This window comes from Lytechinus pictus, unplaced genomic scaffold, assembly GCF_037042905.1.
Source record: "Lytechinus pictus isolate F3 Inbred unplaced genomic scaffold, Lp3.0 scaffold_23, whole genome shotgun sequence".
Classification (NCBI taxonomy): domain Eukaryota; kingdom Metazoa; phylum Echinodermata; class Echinoidea; order Temnopleuroida; family Toxopneustidae; genus Lytechinus; species Lytechinus pictus.
In genome coordinates this window covers 974,959-982,599 of record NW_026974143.1, presented here as the reverse complement: position 1 = coordinate 982,599, position 7,641 = coordinate 974,959, and the positions used below count along the sequence as shown (strand labels likewise).

The 7,641-nt window shown below is 37.2% G+C and overlaps 1 long non-coding RNA gene across 1 annotated transcript; it reads right to left on the bottom strand.

The window, feature by feature from the left end:
- Positions 1–2,657: 2,657 nt before the first annotated feature.
- On the bottom strand, positions 2,658–7,161 carry LOC129283940 (uncharacterized). Its single transcript, XR_010296843.1, has 3 exons — positions 7,004–7,161; positions 4,697–4,826; positions 2,658–4,293 (listed from the first exon to the last, which is right to left on the bottom strand). It is a non-coding gene; the product is annotated as an uncharacterized LOC129283940 (long non-coding RNA).
- Between the last annotated feature and the right edge of the window lie 480 nt (positions 7,162–7,641).

Genomic DNA, 7,641 nt, shown 5'->3' with positions numbered 1-7,641 from the left:
ATAATGATGTGGGTGAAGATGATAATTATAGACTGGTGATGGTGATGAGGTGGGTGGTGATGATGAGGATAGTGATAGTAATGGTGTTGATGATGGTGATGATGAAGCCAGTGGTGTTGACGGGTATTTTGATGATAGTGATGATGAGATTGGTGATGATGGTGGGGGTGAGGTCTTGGGGGAAAGAGCCCCCCCCCCTCCCCCGAAAAAAATGATAATAAAATACAAAACATAAATAATAAGAGAAAGAAAAGAGAGAAGATTTTCAGTATTATGTCAGAATCTATCAAAACGTAAAATTATGTAATAAAAATATAGAAAAGTTTGCTTGCTCACAATTAAAAAAAAAAAATACTAGCACAATCTGCCATATCTTGTCCCTCTCAAAATCTTTGGCTCATTACGCCAATGATAATTTATTTGGTGGTGATAATGAAAGTAATTATATCAATAATGATGGTGATTATGATGGTCATGATAGTGACGATGATCATGATGGTGTGGTGATGGCAATGATATTGATGAAGTTGATGATGATCACTCCCTTTTCATCTCCAACCATTTTCACATCTCCAGCTTTCATCTCAATCCTTCCTCTCATCTCTAACCTCTCCTCATGTCAACCCTTCCACATCGTTTCCATCCACCTCATCTCCCTGCTCGTCTCTTGTAACCCACTCGTCTCTAAACTTTATCATCTCCATCCCTCCCACATCATCTCCATCCATCCTTGCATCATCCCCATTCCTCCTCTCATCATCTCCATCCACTCGTCATCCCCACCCTTCTCAACTCCATCACTCATCATCATGGCCATCCCACCTTTCATCATCTCCACCACCCCCCCCCCCCCCCATTTAATCTTCATCTCTCCAATCATTTCCATCTGATTACCAGGTGACCCAACATTTGCTCCTGCGATAATTGCCCCAGGATTAATTCTGTCTTCGAGGGTCAGGGTTGCAATAGGGTTTCATGGTAGGTTTAGGGGTTGAAGCTGAATAGTGTGTGGAATTTACAGCGGAGCAATTGTCGCCAGAGCAAATGTCATGGAACTCATTACCACAGCTCTCATTAAAGGTTGAATATTAAGCGGGATAAAGAATACTTCATAGTGAAAGAACCCAATATTCAAAATACTTCTTTGGAGTAAAGTGGTTTTATTAAGTAACAATAAGATAAACTTAATCAGATGTACAGTTACATTGTAACACATATTGAACTGAGGTGTATATAAAATACATGTATATTATATCCCACAAAAATCAAATCCTGGTTCAAAACTTAAAGGGATGGTCCGGGCTGAAAATATTTATATCTTAATACATAGAGTATAATTCACTGAGCAAAATGCCGAAAATTTCATCAAAATCGGATAACAAATAATAAAGTTATTGAAGTTTAAAGTTTAGCAATATTTTGTGAAAACAGTTGTCATGAATATTCATTAGGTGGGCTGGTGATGTCACATCTCCACTTTCTGTTGTCTTATGTTATTACATAAAATCATATTTTTTTCATTATTTCATACTTGTCTGAATGTCTCCCTTATAATGAAATAAGTTGCAGCAATGAATATCTAATGCACTATTCAGTTGTCAATCCAATTTTTCTAGTTCTTGGAGGAAAAAAAATTGAATAAACCTAATTTCATATAATAAAATACAAAAGAACAAGTGGAGATGTGACATCATCAGCCCACCTAATGAATATTCATGACAACTGTTTTCACAAAATATTGCTAAACTTCAAAATTCAATAACTTTGTTATTTGTTATCCGATTTTGATGAAATTTTCTGCATTTTGCTCAGTGAATTCTACTCTATTTATTAAGCTACACATACTTTCAGCCCCGACCATCCATTTAAGATAGCATTACATGACCAGATACATTATTATGATGATAAATATGACAATAGCATAGTAATATCTTAATTCCAGTTGGGAACAATATCCTCTGTTTTTGGTGTCTATGTAAAGCTAACAATAAGGACAATCTTAAAATTACAATAGTGGCCAATTCAATTAACATTTATCAAACAATTGCACTTTGTTTCAGGAATATACATCCTGTTATAAATTACTAAATTCATATTTGGTTACCATGTCAATTACATAAACCCCAACTTACCTGGAGGGATTTTCAGCCATCCCTCATCATTGTTTGTCATAAACAAAAACTGGCCATACAGGGTTTGCGATTCAGGCGGCCTCAAAATAGTTGGAATGATAAGAATGATATAGAGTACTGACAATATTATAGCGATATCAAATATTTTGAAGCTCTGCAGTCTGCACCTCTTTTGCTACTGAAACAAATCAAACCATTTCAATCTTCACTTTGTCTTCAATTTAGAAGCAAATAATTTTTTAAAATATATTAAAGTTAAGATAATTGCAACTCATTCAATCTTAACATGAAAGTTCACTTGGACAAAACAAGTCTGCTATGCAGGTGAGACAAAAAAATTGGTGAAGGTTTGAGGAAAATCTGTTAAATATTAAAAAATTTATTAGAATTCTAAGCTTAGCCTTTGGATTTGTGGCGTCACACACACGAGCAGCTGCCAAATAAAGTTATGTAATATAAAATGCATAAATTTCATTTTTTTAATGGTTCCAGAGGACATATTTTTGTTATTTTGTGTTTTCTTTTCATGTTTGGGTGTAAAATGATTGGTCCTTTGATATAGAAAAGGTATAGAAAAAAAAAAATTCATTATGTAGAAATGCTGCCCGAATATGACGTTACAACTCAAATAATTGAAATTCAAATAACTTTTCAATTCTTTGATGGATTTTCCTCAAAACTTAGGCAATATTTTTATTATTTTTTTCTTCTGTTTTAACAATAAACTTTTTGTCAGCGTGAACTTCCCCTTTAAACCCACTTGAACGATACTTGGTATCATTTGGAAGATTTATAAAACAGATATTACACATGAATTAAACCTAAATAGACTGGGCTATTTCGATGCCTAAGAAGACTGTGGGGGGGGGGGGGGGCTGATTCAGCCCCCCTCCTTATTATCTCGGCCGTTGATCGCGACGAAACTTGGCACCCGCGTTACCAATGGCATAATATACAAAACTACAGGATCAAACTCTGTGAAAAATCTCATTGCTAATTAATTATGTTAATTTATGCATGAAATCAGAATTTTGCTTTAATCAACTAAATAATGCCCCTAAAATGCTAATTTTTGGTACACAGACACTTAATATTAATCTGTTCAAATGTACTAACAAAAAATTTCAAAATCACATTAATTTTTTCATGTATTTAACTGTTTTCAAAATTTCTTATGTATTTCTTTGTTTTTGGACTTTATGTTTTTTATTGTTTTTTCAATGGAAATTGTTGGGGACTTTATTTGGACCATAAATAAGATGGAATTAATTGATTTCAATCAGTAAATGGAAAAATTATACATTTATGAATTTTGGCTAAAAACTCTATTTGCATTGGATTTGTACACAAATTTACGTTTTTGTGCAATTTTGGGTCTGCATGCACTTATGAAATGATGCGTAATTTTGGAACCCCCCGTATCCAAAATATCCGTGAGTAGATGCTCGGGGGTAGATGTCTGGGGGGGGGGGGGTAAATGTCCAGGGGGTAGATGTCCGGGGGGTAGATGTCCGGGGGGGGTAAATGTCCGGGGGGTAAATGTCCGGGGGGTAGATGTCCGGGGGGTAGATGTCCGGGGGGTAAATGTCCGGGGGGTAAATGTCCGGGGGGTAAATGTCCGGGGGTAGATGTCCGGGGGGTAAATGTCCGGGGGGTAATTGTCCGGGGGGTAGATGTCCGGGGGGTAAATGTCCGGGGGTAGATGTCCTAGGGGGTAGATGTCCTAAGGGGGTGGATGTCCGGGGGGTGGATGTCCGGGTGGTGGATGTCCGGGGGGTGGATGTCCAGGGGGTAGATGTTCGGATACGATACAATATATATATAAAAAAATTTAATTTTTCATTCAATTCGATTGTTCTTTCTTTCTTTTAAAGAATTTGGAAATACATGTACCAAAAATAAGAGTTGAACTTTGATATACCTGCATGAACTGCATAAAAAATTATTTATTGTATCTATGAAGCTGTATTACCTCATCGATCAAAGGACTGCCCAAGTCATTGGAATTTGGTACTCTTTCTTTTAATGAAAGAAATGGAAAATCCATCTTGTTGAATATGAAACCTCTTCTCGTCCATGGTGTAGGTTGGTACCAGCCCAAGTGCTTGTATCCTCCAGGAGACCCGTTGTTTACATCTTTTATATGGAAGTTTCATTAAAGCTGCAACAGTAACAAGTAAACAAATGAGAGACGTGTTTTTTATATCGAAAAGCAAGTTTTTAGATTTTGATAAGGCAAGTTAAGTTTTTCAATTTTAGTAGAATACATTTCTTTTTTCAATGACATATATTGAGAAACTAAGTGTTTCAATTTTGATTATAATCATGATTACATTCTATGTCAGTTGTGCATCCCCATCCTGCTCCTACAAACTTAGAAAACACTAAAAATTTGTAATTATGTATACGAACAAAAATAAACAATGAAGACAATTTCCTACAAAACTGTAAACTTCATCATGATAACGTCAATACTGAGAATTGTTCACCCCTGTGCATTTTGTGTATTTTTTGTAGCCTTGCACAATTTGCAGATATGACCCATATGCCCCTATAAAACATACCTTTGTTAAGTCAGGTGGCTTGTTGACGAAAAGGAACTATTACGGATGGCAAATTCCTCTTGGGATTGTATAAGTACAACAATCAACTGAGCTGGCCTCCGAAGAACCAATGTAACTGTGTTTATTCAATCTAGGAGGTTAAAAGAAAAAGAGGGAAAAAACATCCTCAGTTTCATGACCATAAATATATCACTGAAATTGTAGTTTACATAACTTTCTATATCATCATGAACCTACATGTAATGCATATTTGACTCTACAGTCTGAATTAAATGGACTTGACAAATAAATAGAATATTGTTGGTAAAAATAATCTTCTATGTCTGAACAGGTGTCTGCAGCAGTTAAAAAATTATGCATATTTGTTGCATTTAACTCTGCCAAAGACAAATCTAAACGTCTGAAAGAAGACTAATGTTTGCATTTCAACTGGGCGTTGTGGCGTGCGCCTGTAATCCAAGCTACGTGGGGAAGTTACAATTTGATGCAGAAGTTCGAGGTTCGAATCCTGGACTGGCAGTTAACTTTCAACAAGAAGAAATGCAAAGTAATGTCTATTGGAAGAAAAAATCCAGGTATGAGCTACCTACTAGTACCAGATGACACTTCTGAAATTCCAAAAGTGACAGAGGAAAATGACCTGGGAGTAACCTTTGATAACAATTTGCAATTTTCTAAACATGTGATCAAAGCTTGTGCCAAAGCAAACCGCCTCTTAGGACTTATCAAGAGAACCTTCTCAAATTTGGATGAAAGAGGTCTGGTTCAACTTTACAAGTCAATCATACGACCATCTTTAGAATACTGCAGTAGTGTATGGCACCCCTATCTCAAGAAAGACATCATAAAACTGGAAAAAATCCAACGAAGAGCAACCAAGCTAATTCCACATCTGAAGAACTTGAGCTACATGGAACGACTGAAGAAACTAAATCTACCAACGTTATCCTATAGGAGAAATAGAGCGGATATGATCCAAACGTTTAAGATTATTCAGGGCATAGATGATTTAGACTGTACAAATTTCTTCAAACTTGACACTCAATCTCGGACAAGAGGACATTCTAGAAAAATAATCAAGCTAAGAGCACATTCAACACTCAGGCAAAGGGATTTCTCGCAACGAGTACCGGTAATCAACCTATGGAATGACCTACCTTCTGAGGTCGTAAACAGTAGCAGTATAAATTCATTCAAATCAAATCTAGAGAAGGCCTGGAAAACCAAGTATAATCGCTTCGACCCAGACACAGAATTTTCACAAATCGTCCAAACCCACACATGCATGTGAAATTGTTACGTTTATAACTGAGGACAAGTTCTAAGAAGATGCAGAGGGGCAAATAAGTCTTCTATACTTTATGCCCAACATCAAGGTAAATCAAGAAATTATGCACTTACCATGATTATATGGATGAAGGTCAATCGTGTGGCAGTATCCTGACATCGAGGTACAGACTGGAATCTCAAAAAAACGAAAAGTTATCTCCTGCTACCCCAGTCTCGATCAGCCATTTTGTTATGAATTTTGAAAAAAATTAGGAGATGTATCACGAGGTATTCTGTCCCGTGAGTATGGGTAAATACACGGTGAGCTCTGACCTGGGAGAACTTCTCGTTTTTTTGAGGTTCCAACTTCCAGTCCGTGCCTCGATGTCAGGATACTACATGTACCACTCGATAGACCTTCATCCATCGTGGTAAGTGCATAATTTCTGTTTTCACAATTTATCTTGCTAGATTAATAGATATAGTGAACATAATCTACCCTTGTCCTGTGAGTATGGGTAAATACACGGTGAGCTCCTGGGCGCCGGCCCGCGAAGCATGCCGGCGCTCCCGGGCCTGGGTATGATCAATGATACTTTCAGTGTTGAAAATGAAATACATCTTCCGTGCTTTTTTCTTCTTGCTGTGCTGGATAACCTCAATGGTAACACTTAACAGGCACGCGCGCTCATGCCTAAGTTACAACATTAGCATCGAGTCACCATGGACAAAAGTTCTTCTTACTTAGCTATCAATATCATACTCAAAGCAGCAGAATCGTAATCGTACCCAGGCAGCAGGGAGAATCCACACCGCGGCCGGGCAGCTTCGCGGGTGTGGGCTCTCTGGGTTAGCAACCAAGCGGCACGGAAAGCATCGAACCATCATCTTCTCCGTTGTTCTCCCCCGATATTCGGGGCAGGGATCAGCGGTATCCGCTGCTCAGGTTGGGGTGTCAGGTTTGTTATTGTTAACACCATGAAAGCCGACAACCATGGCTGCCGTTGTATTATAAAAAAATATATAATTGGAACTTACCTTGGCTTTAGTTTCAGTTATCCAGCAGTACAGTTGGCGTTGATGAATTTGACGTCCAAAACTAACTTCAGACGTGGTAAAAGTGGTAAAATACTGTGTTTCTTGTAATAATCGCAATGGCAGCTTTGTTTGCCGTGTAAATGCAGCAGTACGTGCGCGCGCTCGCTCACAAATTCGATAAACTGAGTTTTTCAATTTCGATAAACTAGGTTTTTCAATTCGAAAAACTTAGTTTATCGAAATCGAAAAACCTAGTTTATCGGCGAAAAACTAAGTTTATCGGCGATAAACTAGGTTTTTCGATTCGATAAACTTAGTTTTTCGATTTCGATAAACTGAGTTTTTCGAATTGAAAAACTTAGTTTATCGAAATTGAAAAACCTAGTTTATCGGCGAAAAACCTAGTTTATCGCCTTTATGGGACAAATGGCGTTCTTAGAAAAACTCAGTTTATCACTTGAAAAACCTAGTTTATCGCCTTTATGGGACAAATGGCGTTCTTAGAAAAACTCAGTTTATCAGATTCGAAAAACTTAGTTTATCAGAATTGAAAAACTAAGTTTATCACTTGAAAAACCTAGTTTTTCGCCGATAAACTAAGTTTATCACTTGAAAAACTCAGTTTATCTAGAAAAACT